The sequence below is a fragment of the Oncorhynchus kisutch genome, linkage group LG1 (genome assembly GCF_002021735.2).
Source record: "Oncorhynchus kisutch isolate 150728-3 linkage group LG1, Okis_V2, whole genome shotgun sequence".
Classification (NCBI taxonomy): Eukaryota; Metazoa; Chordata; class Actinopteri; order Salmoniformes; family Salmonidae; genus Oncorhynchus; species Oncorhynchus kisutch.
The window spans coordinates 33795226-33814749 of NC_034174.2; the positions used below are offsets into that span (position 1 = coordinate 33795226).

The 19524-nt window shown below is 40.2% G+C and overlaps 1 protein-coding gene across 1 annotated transcript in view; it reads left to right on the top strand.

Moving 5' to 3' along the window:
* The first annotated feature begins 4223 nt into the window (after nucleotides 1-4223).
* Nucleotides 4224-19524, top strand: part of LOC109904750 (beta-1,4 N-acetylgalactosaminyltransferase 1) — a 31138-nt gene continuing 15837 nt past the window's right edge. Inside the window, exon 1 of the mRNA XM_020501925.2 lies at nucleotides 4224-4385. The gene's annotated coding sequence lies outside the window, so the exon portion shown is untranslated. The remainder of the gene's footprint in view (nucleotides 4386-19524) is intronic.

Consider the following 19524-nt stretch of genomic DNA (forward strand, 5'->3'; position numbering starts at 1 on the left):
AATAAATTAAGATGTGGCGGAAATGTCTACAGATAAGCATATTCTGACCTTGATTTAATTCCTTAAATAATGCCACCATCTTGACGCGCAAAGAAACCATTAATCAGTGGTGTACATCAAGGGGTGTACTGAAGTAAAAATATTTTAAAGTACTACTTAAGTCGTTTTTTGGGGTATCTGTAATTCACTTTACTATTTATATTTACTTTTACTTCACTACATCCCTAAAGAAAAGGATGTACCTTTTACTCCATACATTTTCCCTGACACCCAAAAGTACTCGTTACATTTTGAATGCTGGACAGGAAAATGGTCCAATTCACACACTTATCAAGTGAAAATCCCCAGTCATCTCTACTACCTCTGATCTGGTGAACTCACTAAACACAAATTATTAGTTTGTAAATTGTTGGAGTGTGCCCCTGACTATCTGTAAAAATATATTTTTTTTTAAACAAATGGTGCTGTCTGGTTTTCTTAATATAAGGAATTTGCTTTTACTTTTAATACTTAAGTATTTTTTTCAGTTACATTTACTTTTGATACTTAAGTATATTTAAAACCAAATACTTTTAGACTTTTACTCAAGTAATATTTTACTGGGTGACTTTCACTTTTACTTGTGCCATTTTCTATTACGGTATCTTTACTTTTACTCAAGTTTGACAACTGGGTCCTTTTCCACCAATACCATTAATAAGGTCTAGGGAACCTACCAGTTGTAAGTTGGAAAAATCATCTACTTAATTTTTTCCCAATAGAAAAAACACCATTCTCCATGCACTGTAAATTACAACTTGATAAGAGCTAGGTAAATGAGAAATCCATTTGGATAAGTGAATTGTAAATATGTAGGACACTTGTTTTAGATATATTTGACCTTATAATTGCCGGAGACAAATGTGAAACCAGTCATCCGGCAGCAAACTGAAAAATAACATATACACTTCCCCACAGTAAAGTTAATGAAATGCTGTGCCATTATGCAGAATTGAAATTGTACAGCCTTTTAACTTGCAGGGATGGGCACTCTCGAATGTCTTAATTATAGGCTCACCCGACTTTCTCTGTCTCCTATTTCTATCATGTTAAATATTAGCCACACAGGAGGTTGGTTGCACCTTAATTAGGGAGGACGGACTTGTGGTAATGGCTGGAGCAGAATGAGTAGAATGTTTTAATTTGACCTTTATTTAACCAGGCAAGTCAGTTAAGAACAAATTCTTATTTTCAATGACGGCCTGGGAACAGTGGGTTAACTGCCTGTTCAAGGGCAGAACAACAGATTTGTACCTTGTCAGGGGGGGTTTGAACTTGCAACCTTCCGGTTACTAGTCCAACACTCTAACCACTAGGCTACCCTGCCGCCCCAAGCACATAGTCTGATGCCATTCAGTTCCGTTCCAGCCATTAATATGAGCCGTCCTCCCCTCAGCAGCCTACACTGATTAGCCACTATCAGTATCGACCGTCAGTAGGCTAATAACCACACATATTCAACTGCTAATTTACTGTTAGTTCATTCAGTTGGTATAGCCTACATTGTTATTCCATTTAATTACATTGTTTCATTTACTTTCATTTACTACATCTGTAAACACTGTCATGGCAGCGTGGTTGTTGCTGAGGATCATTAGTAGCAGTTGATGATAAACATTGTTGTGGAGCGGAGTGCAGACCTAGCCGTAAAGGCGCTGTATTTGGAACTGAATGTGGCAATTTTCTGAATGAGTCAAACCACCCTTTTTTTCTTTTGAGCGTAAAGGCTCTCCAAACCTGTTTTTTTTATGCTTCATAAATACTTTCCTACACCTAAATAATATACAAGATCAGAGTATTTTTAATTCTACCAATTGGTGCTGAAACAGAGACAAATATGCATATCTTTAGATGGCTTTCTTTAATTTATCTGAACCCGTTCTCTCGCTTTATTCTGAATGAAAACTCCACTAAAAAATCTGTTGGCCAGCAAGTGGGAGGGTTTTCAGCGGTGGAATGAAATATATTCAGAGTGCCCAAGGTAGAATTATGCGACTGAATAAGGTAAGTCTGAATACCAAATACTGAGAAGTATGTTGGAAAGGTGTATGAAAGGCATACATTTTAAAGCCGTAATGGGGCCATGAACCACTAGGCTACCTGCCGCCCCCAGAAGAGGGTCAGCACTAAGCAACTACTCAGCCCTTATAAATCACATGATGCCCTGCCCTGGCAACTTGCAGAAGTTCAACCAACCTGGTCTTATACACTAGACATAACATATTAAATGTAAATCCGGGTACACTCAAATTAATATGATATGTCACGTTTTGGCATGGTTACATAAGACAGAAGGTTACTTAAGATAAAAATGAAAGTAGGGTGGTTGGTTGGCATGTAATGCAAATGTCTACCAACCCAAAGGTTGCGAATCTTATCACAGACAACTTCAGCATTTTAGCTAATTAGCAACTACTTACTACTTTTTAGATACTTTGCTAGGGTACCTACCAGTTCCAAGTAGGTAAAAAACCATATATGTATATAAAACACAACATGTAAAGTGTTTTCATGAGCTGAAATAAAAGATCCCAGAAATGTTCCATATGCACAAAAAGCTTTTTTCTCTCAAATATTGTGCACAAATTTATTTTATATCCCTGCTAGTGAGTATTCTCCTTTGCCAAGATAATCCATCTCCCTGACAGGTGTGGCATATCAAGAAGCTGATTAAACCGCAATAAACAGATGCACCTTGTGCCACTCTAAAATGTGCAGTTTTGACACACAACACAATGCCACAGATGTCTCAAGTTTTGAGGATGTGTGCAATTGGCATGCTGACTGCAGAAATGTCCACTACAGCTGTTGCCAAATAATTAAAGGTTAATTTCTCTACCATAAGCCGCCTCTAACATACTTTTAGATAATTTTACAGTACGTCCAACCGGCCTCACAACAGCAGACCACGTGTAATCACTCCAGCCCAGGACCTCCACACCCGGCTTCTTCATCTGCTGGATCGTCTGAGACCAGCCACCCGGACAGCTGATTAAACTGTGGGTTTGCACAACCGAAGAACTTCTGCACAAACTTTCAGAAACCGTCTCAGGGAAGCTCATCTGCGTGCTCGTCGCCCTCACTAGGGTAGTAAGCAACTTCAGTGGGTACCGACTTCAATGGCCACTGGCACGCTGCAGAAGTGTGCTCTTCACGGATGAAACCCGGTTTCAACTGTACCGGACAAATGGCGTCGTGTAGGCGAGGGGTTTACTGATGTCAACGTTGTGAACAGAGTGCCCAATGGCGGCGGTGGGATATGGTATGGGCAGGCATATGCTACGGACAACAAACACAATTGCATTTTATCAATGGCAATTTGAATGCTCAGAGATACCGTGACGAGATCCTGAGGCCCATTGTCTTGCCATTCATCAGTGCCAACAACCGCATGCAACCATCTGCAACACATGCGTGTAGATAGATACCTGCATTCAGTGTTGTTGCGTTGCTGCCAAAATGGTATGCAGCATTGATGCAATCATACTGTCAGTGTGATCAAGGCGTTAAGCCTCGATCACACCACACCGACAGCTATTCTTTTTGTGGTACACCACAAGTACATTCAGTTCCAATGGCACGCAGCCTTCTCTTGAAATAGCCATCAATATGCTCATAATGCATGCGTAAAATAATTGTGTAGAAATCTGCTTACATAACACTTATTTGAATCTGACAGTGACACTGTTTTAATTTCTATAGATGATATACTTAACATTCATCTTCTGCTACCATTTCTGTCAAGATTTCTAGCATACAGTTTGAGCATATGTTCAATTGTAAATTAATGTACTTGTGGTGTACCATAATAAAAATGGTGTGGTGTGATTGAGGCTTAACGCTGCTGCATACCATTTTGAGCAGCTACACAACTACACTGAATGTAGTTATCTATCTACACACATGGGTTGCATGCGGTTGTTGGACCCATGGAGGAGATACGCTTCGATCACACCGACTTTAGTTCAACATTCACCTTATCCTACCATTTCTGTCAAACCGTCTACCCATACAGTTTGACGCATACGTTAGATAAATTCAACGTATGCACCACACCCAATGAACGGCAACTACCTCTGCAACGCAATGCTGCAGGGTAAACGCAGCGTTTTATTGGAAATGAATGCCATTGCAATGCAAAAACACTGTCGGTGTGATCGAAGCTTTACCTCCATTCTGCTGCGATTCCAATTGGGGGCTCGTGGCCTATCCCTCTCGCGTCCTTTTAATCCACGAGTCTTGTCGGAAAAACGCAGAGGCGAGGTGCAGGTACACAGCTGCTGGGACGAAGTATATAATCTATTGGAATTAAAACAATGTGACTGCCGGATTCAAATAAATGGAATGTAAGTAGATTTTTTACACAAATATTTTATGCATGCATTATGAGCATATTGATGGCTATTTCAAGAGAAGGCCAATCTGATTACTAGAGATGTTAAGGTAAGATTAACGTTTCATTTCGTCTTTTTCAATGTGTCCTTTTAATTAAAATGTTTTAACGAGACAATCATGAAATAGCGTACCTTTCAAAGCATTTATGCGTGTTATACACAATCTCTATCCTATCTATCCTAATTATAGCTTTAATATCATAAGAGGCGTTGGCGACTATTACGAGCGCAATTACAGCAATATTTTATTTGTAGTGGGGAAATATCCATTAAAGCCTAATAGACAAGCAGGCTAATCAGACCTGTATTTGTCTACAGTATGTGCAGTCACCACCCGGTTAGCTGAGAGGCCTGTGAGAGAAAGGCTGAATCAAATCATATTATATCTCAATACTGGACATTGACGTGCGTTGACCTGGAATTGCTCCACATTATGATTAGATCTGAACGACACCATAAGTGCGTTTTTCCTCATTTGGCCTGTGGCGTTGGAAGAATATCGGAGCGAGAGGATAAGATGTTGTCGATGATTGAAGGTAAAATAAGCATCCCGTAATTTAGTAGGGAGGAACACAGATGGTGCTAGACATGGCACCGGCATGGATACAGGTAGCCAACCCACCTTCCTACATTTTGTTTCATCCCTGTTTGATTCTGTATAGCCCATATACTATTTTTCAGGTAGCGGTCCTGTTCTTGCGCTAGCCTATAAACTGTAAACGTGTTTTTAAGAATCTTGGAATATTGAGAGGATTCCCATGCTGATAATCATATTCTCAGTCAATATGCAGAGCACGTCTTCTGCATCAGTGATTTGAGACCATGTCTGTCTTGATAATGGCTGCACAGGAGGCTGCTGTGGGGAGAACGGCTCATAATAATGCCCGGAACGGAGCAAATGGAATGGCATCAGACACATGGAAATCATGAGTTTGATGTATTTAATACCATTCCACCAATTCTGCTCCAGCCATTACCACGAGCCTGCGCGCCTGCGCTTCCCAATTAAGGTGCCACCAACCGCCTGTGAGTGGCCTACATTTCACTATAGCCAACACATCATACAGCATTACACAATAGGCCTACTATTAGCCTACTCTACATAAGACCGTTTGCAAGAAAGTTTGTGGCTCCTCTATAGCCACACCCTAATAATGCATATGTTCTTATAAATCACCATGCTTCCATAATTAGCTAAACTAAGTAAATTAAATGCACCTGTTCGTCCTCTCCTCGCTCTTAAAAGCACACATAGGCCTACAACACTAGGCTATATACTCCAGCAGTCCAGTCCAGACATGGAGATGAACAATTCTGAGATACCTAATTTCCATCCCCAATAACCAGTAGAACTAGGCAGCTAAGCAAAGCAGAACAACCACTCCACCTCTGAGTAGGCATTATGCAAAACACACACACTGCTCTCAGGGGTTGTCCTTGCTGTCATGGTGAAAAGCATTGGTAATTGGATGTGTCTGTAAGTTAGAAAAATAATTAGCACCCAACCCAGGTGACGTGCATGAACCTTTAGGGGACTAAAACCTTTGTCTTGAGTAAAATGTCCATCCCTTATGGAAACCGGGTTGATTTGGATAGGTTTACAAGCATTAGGTTATATGCAAAACGAGTTGGAAAATCAAAATCAAAACTTTGTCAAATCAAAATCTAGAACACTCCAATTAGAATAATATTATGTTTCAAATGGCATGTTATATTTTGTATATGTATTAATTTTGGTATGTCCATCATCCATTTTGTATAATATGTCACAAATTACAATTCGTACACTATGGTATGAATTTGCAAAACGTATGATATGTTACAAATTCCAATTTGTTGTGGCTAACGTTAGCTAGGCTAGGGGTTGGGGATTAAGGTTAGGGTTATGAGTTAGGTTAAAGGATTTGGGGAAGGTTTAGCTGACATGCTAAATAATTGCAAAGCAGCTAAATAGTAGTAAGTATATGCAAAGTTGCTAAAATGCTAATGTTGTCCGAGATGAGATTTCAACAAGGTTGAGATAGAAAGAGCCCAGCGCATCTACTCGGGACCTGGAACTAGTAATGATTCAGACAGACAGATCACGTTGGTCTTCAAGGTCTTCCGGTACAACGACTGCCAAGCCATTCTACAAGGAGCCAGAGCAGCAGAGCACATTCACCACGTCGGTAAGGTACTGCATTTTTTCCCTGACTACCGCAGGCACACCTCCCAATGCCGCAAAACCTTCAACGAGGTCCGGAACAAACTCAGACTAGGGGCATCCAGTCACTCCTCGTCTATCCAGTAACGCTACGGCCCACAAACAGGACAGAGTACCTGTCATTCACCACAGCACAAGACGGCGAGGAGTTTGTGGCATCACCGGGAGAGGACAACCACGAGCACCGCAGTGAGCACCACGCCGCTGGTCCTGTTTAGAGGAATACTCAACAACGGGGCCATGCAAGCACCGGGGAATAAGTGAACTGGTCAAGAGGATTTATCCACAACTTCAAGGAGTTGAGAGGAACATTTGATTGAATTACTTGTGATCATTATGAACTTCAACAATGGAGCACCAGCAAGCTAGCTAGCTAGTGAACTAGCTTTCGGGCTAGCTGGGTGATTGGGACAGTAACGTTAGCAGCTAGCTAAGTCATCATTATAACTGTTAGCTAGCTAACTGATTATCTCTTCAGTAGTGTTCAGTATAACCAATGTTGTTGAAAGTTTATATAGCTTCTATAAACTCATTGTATTTTACAACTAAGTTACGTTTACAACGTTTGAACTCCTGGCAGGGGAGGTTGAAGTTGGTCTTCACAATAAGCATGGCCTTGATGGTAGGAACAGTGAACCTATTTCATGCTGCTGTCCATAGAGCATTCATTTGGGAGAACACTCTCGACTGGTGAATTACTTCCAGACGCTAATCTAGCCAGGTTGTGTGGGATGTCATTCTCTTTGAAGTCGGTAACCACCGTGCTCCATCTCTGACTGAGCTGTGTCTCAGATGTTTTCCATTCTTCAAGCGATCCCTCCTTTAGGAACTCTTGCAGGCCAGTAACCACCGTGCTCCATCTCTGACTGAGCTGTGTCTCAGATGTTTTCCATTCTTCAAGCGATCCCTCCTTTAGGAACTCTTGCAGGCCAGTAACCACCGTGCTCCATCTCTGACTGAGCAGTGTCTCAGATGTTTTCCATTCTTCAAGCGATCCCCCTTTAGGAACTCTTGCAGGCCAGTAACCTCGTTACACAGTGCCTGCTGCCTTCACGCAGAAGTTGCCTTTTTAAAAGGAGACGATGTAAATCTTTTAGATTATTTGTGTGCTTTCCCAATGCTTGCAAGTAATTCATAGCCGTAGTGAAGAATGATTGGGATGTTTTGAGAAAGCTGTCTTCAGACTTGGCTCCATTTTCCTCCAGCTCTCTCAGAAGTCCTCTGACCAAAACTGGAATGAAGTTGTCATCAGTCAATTTTGCAGTCAATTTTGCCTCAACGTTTCTCAGAATTGCAGCGGACTCCACAGCACAGTGGTCCTGGTCTCCAAGCATCTTGATCGTGTCACTGAATACGGTCAAGTTTCCATGGACAAAGGCCAGCCAAAGTTCAGTCAGTGGATCTTCGAACATTGTTCACAGGACAACAGGGCATTTGTCTTCAGAAATAAAAAAGGATTTCAATGGCACATTTTCAGCACTCTTTCTAGAGCAGGGAGCATGGACATCCAGTGAACATTGCTGTGTCCTAAAATGTTATGGTACTCCTGGCCAACAAACTCACAAAAGCCCTTCATTCTTTCTACTCTGTGGGTGAAAATATCAACATATTCCAAATATCTTTGATCAGGTACTCAACATCATATCCAAAGCTGTTCTGGCCGTGTTATGACAACCGAAGCCAACCACAGGACAACCTAAGCCAACCACAGGACAACCTAAGCCAACCACAGGACAACCTAAGCAAACACCTCTCGCTGTAGAGCATTTTTTACTTTGGTATGGACATTGACCCTTCCCAGCCTATTTAGTCCTCCAAAGTTGGTATTTGTTGTCGGCAGAGAATGTTTTCCAGGTTACATTTTTGGATGACCACCAGGACATCAGCTGCAATTTTCTCTGCTGTTTCTCCATTCAATTCAACAAAATTAAGCAGTTTTGTTTCCACAGATGTGCTGCCATCATATCTTACATATCTGACTACTATTGGCAGCAGCTTTACATGTCCATGATTGGACACATCAATGGACAGGGACACACATTCAACCTGGTCTAGGTCCTGTGTTACCAAAGTAGTTGCCCATGTTGCTAACACGTTACTCACTATGGTGTCACATTTTGTCCTAGCACATGTAAACTTTGGCTCATAAAGCTTCCGTGTCAGTTGTGCTGTGCAGTCCATAGATCTGTAACTATGATTGTGTCACATAGTGTGGTATGCAAAGACACCCTCCTGCACTGCTAAACCATATTCTTCTTGGGAAGGCTCTATCTTCTTGAAGAATGTGGTGACAGAGGGCATACCAACACGGCCAATCAGAGAGGCTTAATGCTTTTTCATCTGCTGATGTTCTACCACTGCCGTTCTTCTCCGGCTGCCAATTGAAAGAGAGGAATTACAAAGGGTGCAGTGAACCATTTTTATCGTCTTGACCTGAGCGTATAAATGGAAATTCTCTCATGTTTTTCATAAAGTGCATTTCCGTTTCTTGGAAAGAGTCATTGTATCTCCTCTGTCTTGTTCTTCACTCTCCTTGTGTCACTCTTCTTACTCTCAACTTTTTCTTCTCCTCCAATCTTTCTCCTCCTCTTTTCTTCACTCATCATCCTTTCCTTCTCTTCACCTTTCCACCTCACTCTTCTATACCTTCTTCACACTTTTTACTCCCTTAATTTTTCCTTCTCCTTCCTCTCCAATCTGTATTAATAAATAGCATACTATTAGATAAAATACTTTGGTTAACAGATTCCCATTGCTTGCCTCATTTGTGTATTCTATCTCAAAAACATTGTTTGGAATAATAAATTGGCTCTGTAATCATATCTTTACCTTTCCTCCTCTGTCTCCTTCACTCTTCTTCCCATCCAGTCTTCCTCCTCTCCTTCCTCTCCACTGCTAATGTTATCCATGAACATTTCTAACTCTATTTCCACACTACTTATTATAATAACAAAGCATTAACATTTATCTACAAAAATATTCTCAGAATTCATTGTGCATTCATTTAATACAACCATATTTTCAAAATAGCCCGTCCACTGCATGTTTACATGTGAACATTTTTTAACCTAGCCATAACAGTAGCTAGCTAACTTATTCTACATAGCTAACGTTAGCTAGCATAACCTATTTAAAACCTTATAGAGCAGATCATCTATCTATTATTAAATAAACTGTGACATTATAACATCACTAGCTAGTATCTCAAACGATTGTAACTTACCTGGCTTGAAAAGATGTTTGTGGTGATGTTGTGGATTCACCTGACACTTGCTAGCTTCTGGCTAAGTTTTCCACAGCAGTTATCTAAAACTATCGCGAGCAAGTAGTTAGTAGAAGAAGAAGAGTGAATGAAGCTGCTATAGCGAGCAGCCCCCTCTGCTGGACAAAACAAGCACAACGCGATTGAGACATCAACCGGTAGGCTCTGCTGACCGGTCTTTCTTGCCAAGTAAAATATTTTACTTTGCGGTCTGTTTTTAACGCGCAGTTAAAAATGTGGACATTTCCGGGGACAGCTCCAGCTCCAAAAACAGGGACTGTCCCCGGACAACGGGGACATCTGGTCACCCTATACTGTAGGGATGGTGCCAGGTTTCCTCCAGATGTCACGCTTGGCATTCAGGCCAAATAGTTGAAACTTGTTTTTTATCATACTAGAGGTGTCACGCCCTGATCTGTTCCACCTGTCCTTGTGATTGTCTCCACCACCTCCAGGTGTCGCTTATTTTCCCCAGTGTATGTATCCCTGTGTTTCCTGTCTCTCTGTTTGTCTTGTATGTTTTCAAGTCAACCAACGTTTTCCCCATTCTCCTGCTTTTTGCATTCTCCTTTTACTAGTCCTCCCGGTTTTGACCCTTGCCTGTTTCTGGACTTTGTACCCGCCTGCCTGACCATCCTGCCTGCCTTGACCACGAGCCTGTCTGCCACTCTGTAGTCTGATCTTTTTGCCTGTCCACAACCATTCTCTTGCCTACTCCTTTGGATTAATAAACAATGTAAGACTCCAACCATCTGCCTCCTGTGTCTGCATTTGGGTCTCGCCTTGTGCCTTGATAAGAGGATCTTGTTTCTCATGGTCTGAGAGTCTTCAGGTGCCCTTTGGCAATCTCCAAGCAGGCTGTCATGTGTGTTTTACTGAAAAGTGGCTTCCTTCAGGCCACTCAACCATAAAGGCCTCATTGTTGAGGTGCTGCAAAGATGGTTGTCCTTCTGGAAGGTTCCCATCTCATAGAGGAACTCTGGAGCTCTGTCAGAGGGACCATCGGGTTCTTGGTCACCTCTCTGGCCAAGGCCCTTCTCCCCCGATTGCTCAGTTTGGCCGGGCAGCCAGCTCTAGGAAGAGTTTTGGTGGTTCCAAACTTTAGAATGATGGAAGCTATTGTGTTCTTGGGGACCTTCAATGCTTGGAAATGTTTTGGTATCCTTCCCCAGATGTGTGCCTCGTGACACAATTCTGTCTCGGAGATCTACAGACAATTTTTTCGAACTCATGGCTTGGTTTTTGCTCTGACATGCACTGCGTGCCTTTCCAAATCATGTCCAATCAATTGAAATTACCACAGGTGGACTCCAATCAAGTTGTAGAAACATCTCAAGGATGATTGATGGAAACCGGATGCACCTGAGCTCAATTTCGAGTCTCATAGCAAAGCGTCTGAATACTTATGTAAATATGGTATTAACATTTAAAAACAAATGTTTTAAATAAATGTCTTAATGTCATAACCTGTTTCGCTTTTTCATTATGGGGTATTGTGTGTTGATTGCTGAAGATTTTTTTATTTAATCCATTTTAGAATAAGGCTGTAATGTAACAAAAATGCTTTTGTTCTCTGTGGTGTTGCATGTTTAATCTGTGGTCTCATTCTCCCCCAAATTAACTTCTTTATGACAGGCTATTGGTCTAATTTTGACTCTATCAGAGGAGGCAATGGTAACATGGAACTCATAAAATGTATAGTTGGGAGGACATACATTTTTCTATTTGAAATTCAAAAGGCACTCACACATTTGAGCTATTTTTTTTTGCAAGTGCATGGTAACAGTTGAATAAAATGAGAAAAAATAAGAAACACTGCTCTTTAATAAGCTTTACGTATTAGCCTCACGGCCTTCATCAATGCTCGGTTTCTAAGTAGTTCTTCCTGCAAGTTGTGTGAATAGAGGGGTATATGGTGGTTTGTTTCTTCACTGGGATCATGGGTGGTGGTTGCACACTTCCCATAGCTGAGTTAAGAGGTAGTATAGCTGATTTGGACCAGTTGATCTTGTAATCAGGCCATGAGCTGAATGCTGTGAAAATATTCATTAATGGCTGGAGGGTTTTTGGAGCGTTGGCGACAGAGCAGTATGTAATCTGCATGCAGAGAAATTGCTTGTTAAGTTTGTTTGATTTTGATATGTGAGGAAGACAGATTTTGACTTGATGCTTTGTGCTAGCAGTTCAAGAGAGAGCAAATAGCATAGGAGAGGTGGGACAACCTTGTTTTATCCTCATTGTATGGTAAATGGCTTAGAATTTTTTAAATTTTACTAGGCAAGTCCGTTAAGAACAAATTCTTATTTTCAATGACAGCCTAGGAACAGTGGGTTAACTGCCTTTTCAGGGGCAGAACGACATTTTGTACCTTGTCAGCTCTGGGATTTGAACTTGCAACCTTTCGGTTACTATTCCAATGCTCTAACGACTAGGCTACCCTGCCGCACTGGATAGTGCCAGTACAAATGATAGAATAAGGATTCACATACATATGTATAAATCTAGCCCCATGACTAAAATGTTAAAGAACAAGCCATAAATATTCCCATTCTAAGGGGTGAAGGGCTTTCTCTGCATCTAATGATAACACAGGGTATCCAGAATTGGAAGCCTCGGCAACCACATGAATCTGTGGATTAGTCCTTTTTCAATAGCAATGTTAAGCAATTCAAGAATAACTGGTCCTAGCTCATCGCAAAAGTTGAGAATGAGTTCAGGAGTTATTCCATCAATACCAGGCGCTTTATCTTTCTTCATATATAAAAGAGCAGCTTTCAGGTCAGATAAAGTGATATGTTCCTCTAATAAAACTGTTTCTTCCTGAGAGAGTTTGGGCAGCGTAAGGTTCTCCAGAAACGTAAAGCTATATCAAAGCTATGTGAGGAAGCGTATAAATCTGAATAATATGCTCTAAAAGTTGCGTTTATTTCTGTAGGGTCAGATATCAGTTCCTTAGTAGGGGATCAGATCAGCTGTATTGATGTTGTTTAAGCTGTAGCGCCAGTAAGTGGCTAGGCCTACTCCCCTGAAAATAGTATTTTTGTCGCACCCTCTGCATAATGAATGCTGCTCAATGTCACAACAGGTCGTTAAAGTATACTTGTTTTTAGCTCAATTTCTCTGTCTGAATAGTTGTTTTTGACAGTCTTCAAGCATTTTACAATGATTTTACAATTGACTGATCTTCTGACATCTTCATTTCTTTAATGTTTTATTAAACCTCCATTTCAGTGCACATTTTTTCATTTGGAAGATTTTACATTTACAAAAAAAAAAAGATTATTTTCAGATAGAACGGCAGGTAATGTTTTTATAAATTACATGTTACCTGTAATATCAGTCTTAAATCTAGCAGAAAAGCCTATATTGTCTTTAGTTGTGGGATTATTAAATCTCCAACAGTCATTAAGATTAAGATATTTAAGAAATTGTTTAAGTGCATTGGAAGCATTCACTCGTGATGAGCTATGAGAAGGTCCAGATCTATCTATCTGAGAATCAATAATGACATTCATGTCGGCTCCAATAATAAGCGTATAATCTGGTAAATTGAGCAGGATTCTGGCTACAGAAGGGAGAAAATATTTGTCATATGAGTTAGCATTTGTATCTATTTATGCTCCTATTTCCCTTCCATACAGTCTACTTTTTTTCAATTGTAAGGTGTAGAATGCGTTTATGTAGAATGAGCACCCCTTTTGATTTAGATATGAAGCAGGAATCAGCTGCCAGTTTGTAGTATTTGTTTTGACGTCTATGGGCATCACCCTCCAAAAGATGTCTCTTCCAATAGAGCAATGTCAACTTTATTCCTATGTAATAAGTCAAGACATTTCATTCACTTATTTGGCTCATTAGAACCCCTCAGATTACAGGAAATGATCACTAAATTAGCCATAATCCATCTGTGGTGATGTGAATACCCGTTTTGATGGATAAAAGGGGAGAAAAGGAACTTATGATAGCTATAAAATGACTATCCAGTTACCAACTAAATAATTGTAAACCAGATATTCCAGAAAAAACAGCAAACATATCTACTATATATAAAACTCTTCAGATTGCCATTCCATCCCAATGACCCTGCAAAATGTTTTACAACAATTGAAACAAAGAATCCCTCCCCTCCATGACAGGTTAGGACACCGTCCTCAGTCCTCCCTCTCCTCTCAATATTAGACCCGTGACTGAACACAGCGGTGTCTCACTAAAACCCTCCCAATACCTCAATGTCTCACTCCATTTCCTAAATATATTGCATTAGGTGTTGTTTTGGGGTATCTGTACTTTACTATTTATATATTTTTTACAACTTTTACTTTTACTTCACTACATTCCTAAAGGAAATAATGTACTTTTTACTCCATACATTTTGCCTGACACCCAAAAGTACTCGTTACATTTTGAATCCTTAGCAGGACATAGAAAATGGTCCAAATCATGCACTTATCAAGACAACATATGGTCATCCCTTCTGCCTCTGATCTGGTGGACTCACTAAATCCAAATGTGACTTTTGTAAATGATGTCTGAATGTGCTCCTGGCTAACTATACTTTTTTTTAAAAATTGTGCTGCCTGCTTTGCTTTAATAGAAGGAATTTGAGATCATTTATACTTTTAGTTTTACTTTTGATACACAGGTATATTTTAGCAATTTACATTTACTCTGGATACTTAAGGATATTTAGAACCAAATACTTTTAGACTTTTACTCTAGTATTATACTGGGTGACTTTTACTTGAGTAACTTTCTATTAAGGTATCTATACTTTTACTCAAGTATGACAATTGGGTACTTTTTCCACCACAGAATAGTAGGCAACGCCCTCATCTATTGCCTGCACTAACCATGGAGTTGTGTGATGACACGGCCAGAACTGCGACATGCGTCGGGTTCGAACTGTTAAGACCTGGTCTGCGCACCGCTCCAGAACTATTTAATTATCTCCCCCCAAATGTTTTATTATCAACTGTTACTAATGATCCTCAGCAACAACCACATGGCTGTGACAGCATTTACAGAGGAAGCAAATTAAGGGAAACGAAACAATGTAATTAAATGGAATAATAATGTAGGCTATACCAATGGAAGGAAACTAACAGTAAATTGGCAGTTGAATGTGTGATTTTTAGTCCTACTTATGGTTGATACTGATAGTGGCTAATATTTAACATGATAGAAATAGGAGACAGAGAAAGTCGTGGTAGCCTATAACTAAGATATTCAAGACTGCACATCTCTCTTAAGGATCGTACCCTTTTTTTCAATTTACACCTAAGATTTGGGTGTCATTTAACTGCCTGTAGCGTAGGACCTGAAGCAAGGATATGTGTATTCTTGATACCATTTGAAAGGAAACACTTTAAAGTTTGTGGAAATGTAACACATTAGATCTGGTAAAAATAATACAAACAAAAAAACAATGGTTTTGTTCCATCATTGAAAGAGAAAGGCCATACTTTCAGATAGGAATCTAGGTGTCATTTAGATTTTGTGTCTGTGTATGCAAAGTTTCAGACTGATCCAGTGAAGAATTACGTTACTGCACAATATTTTGTGTCAAGTCTGCCAGGAGTTTGCCCAAATGTGCTGAATTGGTCAATTGATACATTTCAAGTACATAACTGTAGAGAACATACAAAAATACTGTGGTAATATTTATTTTTTAGTTTACACACTCCTAGGAATGTCATACATGATGGCTCATTAGCTTATACACTAACTTTCACACATCTAGATGGCAGGGCAGGGTGGGTGGGAAGCCAGTGACAGCAGTGGGGTCAAACTGTAGAACCTAGTTCCTACATTTTATCTCTGGGACCCTCAGGATGACAAATCAGAGCAAGATTACTGAATGTAAGTACATTATTTACCTTCAGAGGTGAATGTATCAAACCAGTTGCCTAAAAGTTTTTTGTTGTGCACTCTCCTCAAACAATAGCATGATATTGTTTTCATTGTAATAGCTATTGTTAAATTGGACACTGCAGTTAGATTAACAATTTAAGCTTTCTTCCCATATAATACATGTCTATGTCCCGTAAAGTTGGCAGTTGTTGTATACAACGTCATTCCAGTCACATTAGCGCACGTTAGCAACAACTGTCCCAGTTTAGAGGTTAAAAGGCCATAGATTTTCAATTCTGCATAATGGCACAGCATTTCATAAACCTTACTGTTGGAAAGTTGATGGGTGACTTTTCCAGTTTTCTGTCATATGGCTGGTTTCACATTTGTCTCCAGCAATTATAATGTGAAATAGATCTAAATAAAGTGTAATTTATATTTACAATTCCCTTGTGAAAACAGATTCCCTTATCAAAACAGATTACTAATTTACCTAGCTCTGATCAATAGCTTTAACAAGTTGTAAATTACAGTGCATGGAGAATGGTGTTATTTCTATCGGGGGGAAATTATTCATGGTTTCCTTGCACGTAAAGGTGGTGGCATTATTAGGGAATTCAGTCAAGGTCAGAAATCGGGTATCTGTAGACACACCTCCGCCACACCTTCATCTATTTGATCTCCACCCAAATGAATAGCGGGTGAATAGCATGCTCTTCACATGCTTAAGTTCAAGGTCAGAATACGCATAGGGAAAAAAGGACATAAAAAGGGAATTACGTTCCATTAACGCACGCTTAACTCGAGTCGGAATCTGCCCCTAAGAGTGTTGGGCCAGTAACCGAAAAGTCGCTGGTTTGAATCCCCAAGCCGACTAGGTGAAAAATCTGTCTGTACCCTTCAGCAAGGCACTTAACCCTACATGCTCCTGTAAGTTGCTCTGGATGAGAGCATCTGCTAGATGACTAAAATGTAATTGCCTTTTCCCTATATTGATCTCTTCCTACTGACCACACTAAAGGCAGGATGGGCGTCCCTGCTCAGTCCCACCGGCCATACCATTCCCACAGGAACAATAAGAACCTGACAGCTGATGGAGCTCCCACATTATTTACTGTTCCATGTCATCATATCATCATGCACTTAGAAAAAAAGGAGATATCTAGAACCCAAAAGGATTCTCCGGCTGGCCCCATAGGAGAACCCTCTGAAGAAACATTTTTGGTTCCAGGTAGAACCCTTTTGTGGAAAGGGTCCTACATGGAACCCAAAATCAAAAAGGGTTCCAACTGGAACCAAAAAGGGTTTTCCCTGGAACCAAAAAGGGTTTGCTTATGGGAACAGCCAAATAACTATTTTTGAACCTTTTTTTCTAATAGTGTGGTGTAGAGAGGATTCAAGGTGCTGTCCCACCTCTTCCCAGAGGTAGACTTGGAGCAGGAAAAACTCTCAACTCCTCACCTGCGGTTTGGTGCTGGGATGTGATGGTGATCTTTTCTTTTCTTTTTTTATTTCACCTTTATTTAACCAGGTAGGCTAGTTGAGAACAAGTTCTCATTTACAACTGCGACCTGGCCAAGATAAAGCATAGCAGTGTGAACAGACAACACAGAGTTACATATGGAGTAAACAATTAACAAGTCAATAACACAGTAGAAAAAAAAGAGAGTCTATATACATTGTGTGCAAAAGGCATGAGGAGGTAGGCGAATAATTACAATTTTGCAGATTAACACTGGAGTGATAAATGATCAGATGGTCATGTACAGGTTTTGGTGTGCAAAAGAGCAGAAAAAAAACAACAACAAAAAAGCAGAAAAGTAAATAAATATAAACAGTATGGGGATGAGGTAGGTAAAATTGGGTGGGCTATTTACCGATAGACTATGTACAGCTGCAGCGATCGGTTAGCTGCTCAGATAGCAGATGTTTGAAGTTGGTGAGGGAGATAAAAGTCTCCAACTTCAGCGATTTTTATTTTATTTTTATATATATATATATATATTTTTTTTTTTTTTGTTGCAATTTGTTCCAGTCACAGGCAGCAGAGAACTGGAACGAAAGGCGGCCAAATGAGGTGTTGGCTTTAGGGATGATCAGTGAGATACACCTGCTGGAGCGCGTGTTACGGGTGGGTGTTGCCATCGTGACCAGTGAACTGAGATAAGGCGGAGCTATGTCCTCTCCCTACCCCCTCTACACACTCTCGCTACCCCCTATGTACACATACTCTCGATACCCCCTGTGTACACACATTCACTCTCCCTCACTTCTATACACACACTCCAACCAAATTAATCGGTACAGCTATAGTCTAAAGGGAAATCTGTGTGCTCTGTGATAATGAAAACCGAAATGATTGACTGGCTAGCTGCCTGGCTGGTTACTGTATATGACATCATTCGTTTCCATTGGAAACATTGTTGTGCCTTTCCTAAAGTAGAAATATTCAGTGTCAATAAAATGCCCCTGACTTATTTGTCTACATTGAAAGTTAAAAACAGGTATGGACTTCTGTTTTTAATTTCATAGACTATATAACATTTTTATCGAGCTTTGTGAAAAATGTATTTAAGAAAAACCCAAGCCTAAGCCTAATGGCAAGGGGTCAGGCTACTTCCTTTACAGCCCTTCTGTAAATCATTTAGACCAGTCAAGGTACCACAAAGTAGGATTATTTGCATGTCCTTTGTTTGGATGGATGTGCAAGGTACTCTTCCTTAAAGCCACACTCTGTAATGGTGTGCATATCATTAAAGAGTGGGTTACCAACAAACACATAAACAATGAAGCAAAAGGCATTCCATGAAATTTTTACATGAAAATAGCACTTGATTTTTATGAAGCAGTATGTAACGCTCAATGAATGACATTCTACATTAGAGCAACATTATGTTATCTGAACATGATTTAAAAGCTTTTTGTTATTTGATAAAGTACTATCTTTTTAGGATCCTAATTTGCCTATGCATTCTTCAAAGGAAGTAGGTAATGTAGCGACCTACGTATGACCCAGAGTGATCTTTCATTTCTGTTTTTAAAACTGAGTCATTAGAATTGTTTGATTATCTGAACACTCTAGGAATTATCATAAAAACTATCACCAACCTGGAAAGTGTTATCTCTCTTGTGTAGAGAGATAAGTCCATGCTAGGTAAAGCTCCGCCTTATCTCAGCTCACTGGTCACGATGGCAACACCCATCCGTAGCACGCGCTCCAGCAGGTGTATCTCACTGATCATCCCTAAAGCCAACACCTAATTTGGCCGCCTTTCGTTCCAGTACTCTGCTGCCTGTGACTGGAACGAATTGCAAAAATCGCTGAAGTTGGAGACTTTTATCTCCCTCACCAACTTCAAACATCAGCTATCTGAGCAGCTAACCGATCGCTGCAGCTGTACATAGTCTATTGGTAAATAGCCCACCCTTCTTCACCTACCTCATCCCCATACAGTTTTTATTTATTTACTTTTCTGCTCTTTTGCACACCAATATCTCTACCTGTACATGACCATCTGATCATTCATCACTCCAGTGTTAATCTGCAAAATTGTAATTATTTGCCTACCTCCTCATGCCTTTTGCACACATTGTATATAGACTCCCCCTTTGTTTTCTACTGTGTTATTGACTTGTTAATTGTTTACTCCATGTGTAACTCTTTGTTGTCTGCTCACACTGCTATGCTTTATCTTGGCCAGGTCGCAGTTGCAAATGAGAACTTGTTCTCAACTAGCCTACCTGGTTAAATAAAGGTGTTCTCAACTAGCCTACCT